Genomic DNA, 13363 nt, shown 5'->3' with positions numbered 1-13363 from the left:
GCACCACAGAGCGAGTGCTCTACCATTTGACCCAGTTAGTTCCTATTAATCGACATTAATTCCCATTTTTAATTGAAGACGGATGGACGTTATAACGTCAAGAACTTTCTATACCCTTCCAAGCATTCCAAACTGTTTCTTTATAAATAAGACCACCCTGTATGCACCTACAATGAATGCGATGGTAAGTGTAGAATTTAATCCTAATGGACTTTCAGTGATCGAAGAAGAGCCTCCTGAAGTATAATAGTGAATAAAGAAGCTGGCAGATGAAACACAAGAATGACATGAACATTGAACATCAGTCAGATTGATTTAGGCTATAGTGTTATGTGAAGGAATGATAAAATGATGAGATGAAGAGGACTCCACCAAATTAAATTCAATTGAGGCGATTACCATGCATAGAAATCAAATAGCTACGGCGAGATGAAATCTCTTCACATTACCACACATCACACAGATGATTGCCAGACAAAGAGCACACAATCCATCAGTAGCTGAAGCGCCCGCATATCGTCCGTGGATTTTTCGGTGAGATTGAAATTAGTGTTGTGCAACATCCGGCACAAAATGTTGTTTAATTTCAACTTTCCCGTTGGCACTTCTTAACACCGTCACTCACCCACAAAAACTCCCTGAACAACATCCTAGAGCCATGGGGATATACTCTGACAGCCACAAGATTGAACCCTCGTCACGGGGAAACAGACCATTCCTCAGCAGAAGGAAAATCCCACAATATTAACCGGGTGGCTCTGTCAGGATCAGCAATAACGACTCTCTAAAATATATTGACAACTTATGGCATATTTCTGTCAACTTTTCATATTCCATTGATGGGTACATATTGTGCCATTTCATTCAAAACCTTCCACCCAACATTATACAACTATCTAACGTTCTCAATATTGCAAAACTTCATACGGTGATAAACAAACTTTCAACTTTCAGTAATAGATATACAGACCATATCAACAGAATTCAAACAGTTGCACAAAGTATAAAAGTTTTAACAACCAAAGGATTAAACTGCACCCAAACGAAGAAAAAGTATTAGTTGAGTAGATTTTCTCTTGAATTTGATTGAGGCATTTTGTGGTTTTGAGAAACAATTTGTAGCTTCACCATAATTCTAAATGAAAACTCTTGGAAAACCATATCTTAAATTGTAGAAAATACTATGAATGATTTCAATGAACTAATTCAAATAAACCCCTTAGTAATGCAAAATAAATAATTTGTTTCAAACAGGGAAAAGATTTTACATACGAACATTTCTAAGGGAGTTTAACATAATTACCATCAATGCTTGTATTTTTTGCAAAATTTTCAATATTGCAATATTAAAAGCTGAAACATACTGATGTCTTATACGAATTCTACCAATAGCCAATATGTTGTTCTTGCTATCATAAAATCAGAGAAATCATAAAATTGTAAAGCAGTTCGTAAGGGACCTTTACATCAAAATTTTAATTATGAGCTAAGACACATTCCACAAACACTAGGGGAAGTGTGCCAAATTTCGGCCAGCTTCTAATTTCGGCTACTTTGAATATAATTTCGGCCATTCAAATAAATTAATTAAAATTATGTATGTAATCTTCGAATAGTCAATGATTTCATTTTGCTTTTAAATATTTATTCATTTTAGGATGTATTAACACAAAGACTGTTAAATTTTAGGTATAATTTGAATTTAAATTGCGTTGTAAAAACTCAGTGTGGAAAGAGTATTACAAAAAATGTGATAGATCGATTGTGTTTCTAGCAGTCTTGCGATTTGGGGTGAACGTCTCTCCGGTGAGGTAGTGTTGCCTATTCCGGCAACATCTTTTGCTTTCCTAAATTTCTTATTCATTTTATTTTATTTTTTCAATTTATGAGTTCTACAATTGTCCAGATAAAAAAAAACCATCGCTTCTATGAAAAAGATGTGGAAAAGGCCTTGGAAGAGTTCAGGAAGGGCAAATTGCTACAAGAATCTGCGCGTAAATTTGAGATGCTACTCTTCAGGTCTTCAGGACAAATTACACGGAAGATCTCAGGGCTTGTGGGTCATATAAACTTATTAAAGTAAATATTAAACTCGTTCCGTTTGACGTTTTGAAATTTTCTATCCGTTGCGTCACAAAAGGTGGCCAGAAAAAAGGTGGCCGGAATTTCACTCAAAGTGGCCGAAATACTACCCAAAGCAATGCCCATATTTTTATTGATTTTTCAATATTTTAGGAAGTGATTTAAAGAAAACAAAGATGATAAACTAGTTTTTAAGGTTCCACACAACCTTCCCGAAAAGGAAGTAACAAAAAAATCAATATGAATTTAAATTATTGCATTTCAAACTTAGAACTTCGGTGCTTATATGCAACTATGTCGAAATTTGGCACACTTACCCTACATTTACTCTTTTAAAAGGGACAGATAATCCTAACCGGCTTATGTAGGTGAGATTCTTAACGTGAGCTAACTCGGACTTCGATTTGGAGCTGAAGTTGGGAGACGCCATTCAGTTATCTTGAATAAAATTCGTGAAATTATACAAATTTTGTATTTAAACCAAAATATCAAGGATTTGGATGAACTAACAGAAAAGTGATATATGGGTGAAATGTAGACCAGAATGTTCTCTGTAATTTTCCCATAGAACATGATCTCATCGATTACTCAGAAGCCAAGATAAGCGAGGTTTTTTGTTTCTTAACTCGTTTTTTCATCCAGAGTTCCCCAAGTAATCATTTGTTGAACTTCAACTATATCAAAGAATTGTTGTCTTTTGTGGGACTTTCCATTTAAAACCCTATTTTAAGTGTCTCGGTGGAGTAGAGGCAGTCAAATTGGCATCTGAGTGATTTCAAAGTGTTATTATTGGAAAAATCAATTTTTTCACACTTAAACGGCAAAATCGGAGTGATAGCGTAGTCTGAGTGGAAAATGATGTATGGACGAAATGTAGAGACAAATGTGCTCTACAATTATGTTGAAGTAATCATCAAAATCGGTTCAGCGACAGTCGAGATAATTGAGGTTATGTGATATTGAAATTTGTTTTTCGACTGTGGCGCCCCTGGTGTTGGTCCCACGAAGTTCAAATATTCTAGAGAGTTGTAGCATTTGGTGAGATCTTTCGTTTAAGCCTCCATTTATCAAAATCGGTCAAATAGAACCGGAGATATGATTTTTTGAATTTTGTGAACTTTGACCCCTCATATCTCCGGTTCTGTTTTAACCACAGCGCGCATACGCACCATTTTGGAAACGTCCTAGACTGGACTACAACATACTAAAATTTCATTAACTTGCACAATGCCGTTTTTGAGAAAAATTACTTTGAATTTCGATGAATTTTGAGGCTATCACAGCGCCACCTGTGGTGACTTTTTGAACTTCCATCTGAAAGTGCTCATTGAGACGAAACCAAAAAGGTAAAATTTAGGTCGCTATGTTAGTTAGAACCGGAGATAGAGGCCGGTCAATGTTCGAACTTTGACCCCTTATAGCTCGGGTCAGGGGTTTTAGATCGACTTAAGGTTTTTTTTGTTTGATAGGTATAATCAACGGCTACAACATACTAAAATTTCAGCCCGATGCACAATGGAATTTTTGAGTTATTTAACTTATAAGATTTAAAAATTTTCTTTTTAATAATAGCGCCCCTAGCGGTGGTTTTATGAACTTGCGATGTTAGAAGGGGAAGTGGCATTTCACGAGAGCTTTCCAAAAAGCCCCCATTTTTTAAATTCTGACAATTAGAACCGGAGTTATGGCCATTTTAAGAAATTTTTTTTGGACCCTTATAGCTCGGGTCAGGGAGGTCGGGGAACCTTAAGTTTGGTATTGATGGAAAGCTCTAAGGCCCAGCTATAACATACTAAAATTTGAGCCCGCTCGATGCCATAGGGGCGGAGCTATTGAGAAAACAAAAAAAGGGGGGTCTTCAAAATGGCGGAAGGAGGGGTGGGGGGTGGGGGGTCAATGCACCAAGTTGCAATTTTCACCCGATATATAACCTTTGCCGAAAACCGCAAGTCGATATCTTTTTTAGTTTAGGAGTTATTAAGCTCCAAAGAGCGGCCGGCCGGGAACGTAAATTAGCCACATATATATTCGTGATCAGGAAGTGCTGAAACACGTTTTGGCCAAGTTTGAGCTCGATCGGACGACATGAAATTTTGTTAGGATTATAGTAGGTGAGATTGTTAAGAATCTCACCTAATATGAGCAAAAACCGAGTATATTTGACACTTAAATTTATTTTCTCTTTATTTTACTTATAAGGTTGATTACGAACTCTAAGACGGCAGTGGCCGGTATTACTTAATTTTAGTAAAACCTGTATCTGCCAAATATGCTTACAAAGCCTCCAGCTCAAAATTAGTTAGGAAATAAATTGAAATTGATTTTTTTCGATAAAACTAAATTTCAATTCTCTAATGAAATGAGGAAATGTGTCTCGAATTAAGGGGAAATTATGTGTTATACGCGTTAATTGGTTGTTTTTACAGAGCTATTTCCGTTCATGCAGATAATCATCGAATTGGACAGCACATGATAGTTTTAATTAAATGATTTAATTACATTCTAATACAAGTCTTATTAGCCGGATGGTATATATCCCAGCTCACCGCTTGATAGTTTTAGCGCTTAATGTATTTCAGCCCTAAATATCACAACATTCTTCATTCATGAATACAAGAGTAATTTCAGCTTTTCAAGTGATATTACATTTCTATGCTGTCTAAACCCCATTGCATCTGACTGTACTCCACGGTGACATGATAAAGCTATCCTGTGAAAGAAGTTAGATGTCTGACAAGATACCGCCTTTGCTGTCAACACCACGCCAAATTTATTCCATCTACTCATTCCTTCTTCAACATTTATTACTCCTAATGATGGGGAATATTATCTTCAGGCTAAAAGTCACTTCTCTTTTCCTTTTGATACACTCCATATAATATATCCAACGCGCGAGATGATTTTTATTTTGCGCCAATTTGAGATATTTCACCCATCAATCATACTTGCACGCAATTCGCCAATATAAAAGTCATACAATAAATTGCATTTATTCGCACAATTTCTTTTACTTTTGCATAAATGTACAACCTCCTTTGGTGGCATTGTTTGATGGTTTTTACATCCTTTCAGATGCCAAGACTATATTGGTAAGAAAATTTACAGCTCTTTCTCTCTCTCTTGGAGTTAATAAAAATTTTCCAACTATATATGATTATATCATTTGACAGGGACATTAATAAAATATTGTGTTGTGGTCAGAACAAAATTTCTGAGTTAAAAGACAGAATTTACTGCTATTTAGCACGAAATTGTTAATAATTCAATAGGATGTGTAATGTGTTAGGAATAAAGAAAAGGAAGATCAATAACACCCAAATTTGGACACAGAGACTATACAAGTTCCCAGGGAAACTTTCAATTGATTTCTTTTCACTTCAGTTGCTCTTCCACATTTTCTTCTTTGGTGAAAATTTAATTTTCTTCCAAAACAACAGGTATTCTTTCCAAATGAAAGTTTTTCCACATATTGCCAATATACCTTGTGCAAATAATTTTTTTTTACTCTCAAATAGATAACTCTGCATTAAGAATACTTTATAGGTAAAATAAAAAGGTACAAAATATGTTCACAAGAGACTAATCAAAATTCAATGCACGTTTTAAGTGATACACAAAACATCAGTGGTGTAGACATAAGTAAAAACACATACTATAAAAGAAAAAAATATTGAAGTGCGGGAGGATTCTCAAAAGGAGCATAGGAAGGAGTAAAAATAACTTAGAATATATATATAGAGTGAGAAGAGACACAAGATTTATGCCGGCAGCATCCTAAATTTGTCCGCTCAACTGAATTCAACCCCAAAATCCTATGTTATCTATATAGAATTGTGCGAATAGATGGTTTTCCCAGCACAAAAGTCTCTCTCACACATGATTTCAGAGAATAATCCGAATAAATCCCAAGTGGATGAGGGAATGGATTAAATCGAATCATTTCACGAATCAATGGCAAATTCATCTCGAAACAATTTCAGAGAAAAAAAAAGAAGATTGAAGTCTTCAAAATCAGTTTTGAAATTGGGTCTTTCCCGCCAACATTCTAAAAATTGTATTTTCTTTTCTCATCTTTCCTTCAGTCAATTCTCAAACTTCTTCTCATATCTTCACTAATTCCCTTTGTGCGCAAACTTCCAGAGAGTCCATAATTTGTCATCCAAAAGAAAAGAGAATTGAGGCAAAGTTGTATTCGTTTATGTGCTTAGAATATCTTAGGATTTATTGCAAAATATAACGATATTAGAAAGTTTAACTCAAGCATTCGTCGCAACTGTTCTCATATTCGCCGCTAATGTTCCTAATTTCGCCGAGACTGTTCTCGTTTTCGACCTAAAGGTACACCATAACACAATATTCTAAATTATTTGTTTTTATGTTTTCAAATAAGAATAATATTCTTCAATAATAAGTTATTCCATAACCCTTTAACGACTAGACACTTTTTACGGACTGAAAATCAACAATAAAAATTAAACTGATAAACATAATCAATGATATGTCTTACATCTAACCTTGGAAAGTCCAACAGAGGCTGATTAGGTGTATTTTGTCCTTCTATGGACGATAGGGACAAAAATAGCCCAAAAATTTAAGTAATTTTTCTGACAATACCAATGAATAATATTTTTCGCTTTAATGAAAAATATTACGTATGAGTATTGTAGTTTTTATTGCCAAAATGGTTTTGCTTAAAAAAAATTAAAAGTATAATATAAAAAATAAATAAAATCAATTATGAATTTGAGAATATAAAAATTCGCCATTTTTGAGCTTAAATATTTACTACATATCAAATAGCTAGAGACTTGCAAAAAAAAATTGTAGATTCCTTCAACCTTCTACTTTACAATTACGTACAGGCATAAGAAAAAATAACTTCACGTAGTCAGGAAAAATTATTTTCTTTATGGGACACCGGTGTTCCAATCGTCTTTAAAGAGATAAGAGAAGTGCTCATAATTTTGGACAGCTTGTAAATTTGGACACCACAAATAAATTGAATAAAATTATGAAATTTTCTTCCAATATTTAGGGGAGACTGGGGCAAAATTCGTCAAAACGCATATTTAATTCTTTCACGAGCTCTGAGAAAACTTAAACGTTTTATAATGAGCATATTCTTATAAGAAATTTACTGCTCTACAACATTGCAGAAGACTATTTTCCGATTTTGTGGAGATTCTCAAAATTTCTGGGGTAAATTTTGTCAGTCTTCGGATAATTTATGACGTTTTACTTTTGCAAACGTTAAAAATATCAAATAGACATATTTTTATAGGAAATTTATTCCTCTACAACTTTGTCGAAAACAAATTTTCTCTGTTTTAACGAGAAATGTGCTTAAATTGAGCTAATCCGTATTGATATTTTCTGTAATACCGGCTTCAAACTGGGGGTTTAGCCCAGTTCCCAAAGGCCTCAAAAATCTTAATGACAAACAATTTTGTTAATTTTTCAAAATCTAATAAATGACTAATTTGCCATTAATATTCAAACCAAAGCAACAATTTCCTCAAAAATCTTGCCTGATAAGGAAATAGAGGATTTAAGCCACATGGCAAAGCCTCAGGTCTGAAGCCTTTATAAGCCAAATATTCCAAAAATAGGGCTCAAAATTTAATTATTTTTTATTTTACATGATCCTTCCTCGAATCCCTTAAAACTTTGTAAGTTTAAGAAGGTTCATGAAGGGTACCTAATAATAAAAATTTCAAGCCTCAGTCTCTTTTTTTTTTTTAGAAAATAGTGAATATTGAAATTTTCGTTTTGACAAATTTTGCCCCAGTATCTCCTAATGAATAAAGTATTCTATTTAAATATTTAGTTTTTAGAAGATGGTAACGCCAAATTCGTTACATTTTGTACATGATTTGAGTCAAAATTACTTTATTGAAATTTCAGTGTGATCAGTCTTATTTAGCTATAGTGAAGTACTAAAAAATTTTCTTCGATATTTCAAAGTGATATTATTAAAAATTCATTGAATATTGTATTAATTTACGTTAAAAGTGATTTGTCCTTTTGATTTGGAGTGAGATTTGCCTTTTGCATAACATTTTTTGTGTTAAAAATGGACAGCTTTGTCAGAGATTCACCAAAGAGGTGATGTTCTCTATTTTTGACAGGCGTTTTTTACCTCGAAATTTTCTATTTTTTTTTTTTGTTTTGTGACGATTAGGTTATAAAAATGCCTGCAGAAACAAAGGATCGTCATTTCTTAGAAATAAAATATAGTATAAAAAGTGTTCAAAGAATCCCGGATGTGTGAATCCGTGCGCACTTGGAGTGCCGGAATTTAATTTTTTAATGAATTAATGGAAAGTTTACGGGCTCTTTGCAACAATCTACGGTTCCTTTTCAAAACCAAGAAGAGAATTTGATAAGTTAAGTTCTTAAAATGAACAGTAATGGACATCCGATTTAGGCGTGTTAGATGTCCAAAATTACAAGCAAAATATCCAAAATTTTAATCAAATTTATCTTCATATCTTTATTAATTTTTAAACGTATTTAGATTAATTTTATAAAAAGCAGAAACGATAAACTGCTTTTCAAGGACCCAAAAAACACTTCTGAAAAGGAAGTAACAAAAAACTTAAATTTGTATTGAAAATATTTCACTTCAAGGCTAGAACATTGCTGCTTATATACATCCTGTCCCAAATGACTATCACTTCCCCTGAAAAATTTATCATTTATATAAGCATTTGGTTCTCTAGAAGTGTTTTTGAGGACCTTATTATGTGAAAAACAAAATAGAATTTTTTTTCGGACAAAACCTATCCTAAATATGCCCATTGTAATATTTTCATAACAGAAATTTTAATTCATTTAGAGGAGACCGGGGCAGAATTAGTCACGGATAGTATTAGACTGTAGGGTATTATAGCTTTCTTTAATAATTTTGAGCAAATTACTATTATCTAATATTCACTAGATATAGATTATTTTAATCTCTAAATTGAGAAAAAGAAAATGAACTAGACATCAACCAAAACGTAAGAAGTCCAAGATTATTTAGCGTTATAAACGTATCCAAATTGACAAAGTCAATATTTTTTTCAAAAAGATAAAAAAAAAGTTCTCTCAAAACTATTTAGAGTTGAATAAAAGTTCTCAATTGATATATCATACTCTTCTAGTCTCTTGCACGCTTTAACAACACAATATACAAGCAAAATGCAGAGCCACAATTGAGTCTTGTTAGTCTCTCTGTGATAATTAAAACAAATGTTGAGATTTATTTATTTACTCTCTGGAAGTAAAGTAAAGAAAAATCTCCAGAGTTACACAAGAAAACACTAATGTTCTGCCCTTAAACTCCTGTTAATTTTACACAAGTTATTTGATGCTTCAGCAAGTGAAAGGAGGAGGAAGTGTATTGTGAATAAACAATTCTGTTCCTCCTTTCTTTATAAGAAAAAAAGATGTAAGAATACTCAATGATCTGGAGGAGAGATGATTTTGGTTTCAGGCGTCCCTGATGAATCATGGGACGGATAATTTGGTTTGAATTAAGGCAGATGGCTCAAATTTGTTATGTAAACACTTTTTTTCTCCAAATAAAAGAAAATCAATCTGTACATTAATTTTGAAATATTGGTACATAAGGGAGGGCAGAGGAAACTAAGCTTTGCGGTATGTTCGAATTCGGGATTCCAGTGCTGATCCCTAACAGTTTGTTTGAGTGAATAAAGTCGTTCATATACAAAACTATCTAAAATCGGTACTTATCGTTTTTATATATTTTGAAAAATTATGTAATTTCGGTTATAAAACTAATGTGCATAATCAATTAGTAAAATTTTAGGTTTTTTCGGAACTTCAAGACCTTTCAAATGCATCTAAATTTGTCTGAAATGGCTAAGAAATACACTATCTAAAGTTCTTTTGACTTTAAATCTGAAAAAAAACACTACGAAGTTGGAAGATTAGTGACACCCTTATTTCTCAATTTTTCACCTTCAAAATGTGTATTAGGACGCAAATAAACTTAGACTGATCCTATGGAAGATATTTATCGTGTAAAATTTGGCAGAAGAGGATTAGTACTGGAAATTTATGCAAAGAATCTTTAAACGATGATCCTAAGCCCTTAGTGCATTGCAGTTTAGAATAAATCTTTACTGTAAAATTTTAGAGGTTAAATATTTTCGAGGATCAGCTTGAGTTTATTTGGACCCTTATGGCCCTGACAGACCTGAGGACAGACCTGAGGATTAGCTAAGAGACGGCAAGCGTAATTATATTCGAAATAATGGTTAGGCTTCATTTCCATCATTTTCCACTAAGTCGTTTCTCAGCATAAGTCGTAAGTGTGTCTAGGGCATTAGACTACAATATAGATAATCTGTCTAACATGGAGAGGGGCTAAGAACCCCTCCATGTAAAAGCAATATTGTTACAAAAACTTGCAAGGAGCATCGGATAGGACGGACCGGACGGACTTTACGACAGCGACCTATGCTACGTTTTAGAACGAGGTGACGGAATGGCGAAAGGACTGGAGGAGCTTAGTGCGAATGGTCCGGTCCCTTAAAGGGACGTTGCAGCCACCTAAGTAAGTAAGTATCCATCAGATCCGTTTTCAAAAAATTCCAAAAACTTGGATCTAAGAGGAAGACAAGAAGTGAAATCTAATCCACAATTATGATCATGGAACGGAAAATTCGCTTTTAACATTTTGTCTTATATGGATTTCAGATCTACGGCTTAGCTAAATGGCTTATACAGCATGGAGTCTACACTTGTGGACAACGCAAAAATCTTATGTTATTACATTAAACAGATTTCGAAAAATCAAAAAAATTGTTAATTACATCATAAACCAATAATTTTATAACTTTTCGAAATCTGTTTGATGTAAGGAACTTCAGACTTTTGTATGCTAAGTGTATAACATCCGTAAGTGTAGACTCCACCCTATATAATTTCGATATAGGCGAGTATTTGTGAAATTTTGACTTCATGAATGTGATAAATCATTCAGTGTGAAGACCGTTTTAGACGTTTTCGACTCTGTCAATTGCCCTTTATCTGTAAAGCCGAATTGTTAGTATCTTACTTTTTAAAATTATTGTTCAAAATGTACACTGAGTGAGAGAAATCCGAAAAAGTTAAAATAACATTCCGGAAATGTTTATTTTACCCTGCATTATTTATTCGGAATCGGTGTAACTATTATGCTTTTTAGGCGTATTAGGGGTTAAAGTTACCCTTTTTCATATTAATTTTACCCTTAAAAAGGTGTAAAATTAACATTAAAAAATGTTGATATATTTTTACACCTAAAAAGTGTTTAAATTATCCGGAAAAAAAGTTAATCGCACCCCCGTTTTTTTTCTCAATGTAAAAATAAATTTCTAAATTCGAAATTTAATCAAAAACGAACTATCTTAAGACGAATTTGTTAAAAACAGAAATGTTTAGGACTAAAGGTCGGGTTTCTAAAACTCATAATGATAATATTGTAACTCCAAGTCATGCTTTGATCATTCGACCTTATAACCTTTCATTTCAAATAATATATTTTTCAAAAATTTAATTTAAGAATAAATTTTTCATTTTGTTGATTAAAGTTAAACCCTTAGGGATTATTTTAGTCTTCATCTTGAATGTTAAATCTCCAATCCTAAAACCCTTTCAGATAAATTTGAACAACACTTAAGCATTCTAAAATTCAAGGAAAGGTATGATTCTTTAAGAGTTCAGCAAAATCGAAATATTTATGGTATCTTAAAATCGTCTGATTACATACAATGCATTCTCTGGCTCCCTCATTGTAGAATACGAGCAAAAAGTTTTTGCTAATAAAAACTTTAATTTAAAATTAACATTTTTACAACCGATAATTTAAGGGGTGGAACCGGTGGAAATGGGGGTATTTCCTAAAATTTTTGTAAATATAATGGGACTTGTAATGAGAAGATGAGTGAGGCAAACTACTTTCTTTTGTGGCCTAACAAAGGGCCTTCTGCCAGCCACACAATGACCCACAAGATTGAATCCGCACTACATAGGGTCACGGTATAAATCATGAGGACGTCATCCCGAAGGTGAAAAAGGACACAATGGGCTACAGGAGGCAAGAAAATCGTAAAACGATATAAGAAAAAAATAAATTGAGGTTTCAGATCAAGCATGTAATACGAGGCGCTTTCTGACACTTTTACAAGGCTCAACATGCAAGAAATATATTTTTTTTTAAATCATAATCAAAAATACCTTCTAGGGATAAAAAAAATTCATAGGAAAAACGATAAACTTTGTTTTTTCTCCCTACTTTGCACGAAAGATTTATAATATCCTTAAATTATCATGCATGAGAACGATGGGAAACACTAACTTTTTTTTATATCCTTTCGTCCTTCCAATATGAACTGGTCAAACACGAAAAATTTTTCTTCACTCTCAACATCAATATTCATTCAATGGTCGTTTTTATAGACACTTTATTCACATTTTTCACTGAATTAATTAAGTTAGAATAACTTATATTCTTCACAATCACAAAACATTACCGCTCTAAACAATCAGCATAGAACAATGTTTCTGTCTATTGAACTTCCTTGTGAGAACACAATCACTCCGGAACCAATACGATTTACGGACATTGAGACATCCTCACAGAAAGAAGGTCGAATCTCAACTGATTTGAGTTTACCAAAACGCAAGAGTATTCCACTCTCTCGATTATGTTGCATTCAAAAAAGAGAGACTCCAGAGAGTATGTTTGACCAAGAGAGAGGTAGTTTGATTCATAACTTGAAATATAGAGAATCAACTGAAATTTCCCCTCCAATAACTCTCTCATGAGAGAGAGAGAGAGAGAGAAACAGGGATTCTCTCACATTCTCTCTAAAATATCTGCAGCAAGAGATTTTGGACAAATCGCACAGGTTTTGGCGGTAAATCTCCAAACATAGAAAAACACAAAATTGTATTTTCAGAGTTGCAAGAAGTTCAATATTACACCACAAGAGAGATAGAGAGAAAGAACACAGAGAGAAATTGGTTGTAAAATTTTGTAAACAATAAAATATGGTATTGTAGAATGTAGATATTAATAGTATTTGGATTTAGAAAAGTCAAAAAAAAATCCCAGAATCATTCTTGTACAAGAATATTTTGAATTTACAAATCATTTCTTATTGGAATTAATATCTTGTTAAATAAATTAATTTTTAGTTTAAATCGTGAAAGGACTTATTTGTAAATACTAATTTTTATTAATTTAAGAAAATTAAGACATTTGAAATAAGAGCTTCATAAATTTTGC

General features: G+C 33.0%; 1 protein-coding gene across 2 annotated transcripts in view; it reads right to left on the bottom strand.

Moving 5' to 3' along the window:
* The window catches only part of LOC129802974 (protein slit), a 161958-nt gene extending 149223 nt beyond the window's left edge, over positions 1–12735 (bottom strand). For both annotated transcript variants that reach the window (XM_055849240.1, XM_055849241.1), the window contains exon 1: positions 12431–12735. The gene's annotated coding sequence lies outside the window, so the exon portion shown is untranslated. The remainder of the gene's footprint in view (positions 1–12430) is intronic.
* Between the last annotated feature and the right edge of the window lie 628 nt (positions 12736–13363).

The sequence above is a fragment of the Phlebotomus papatasi genome, chromosome 2, assembly GCF_024763615.1.
Source record: "Phlebotomus papatasi isolate M1 chromosome 2, Ppap_2.1, whole genome shotgun sequence".
Taxonomy (NCBI): Eukaryota; Metazoa; Arthropoda; class Insecta; order Diptera; family Psychodidae; genus Phlebotomus; species Phlebotomus papatasi.
Note: the sequence above shows the minus strand (reverse complement) of the source record. Positions and strands in the feature narration are given on the sequence as shown.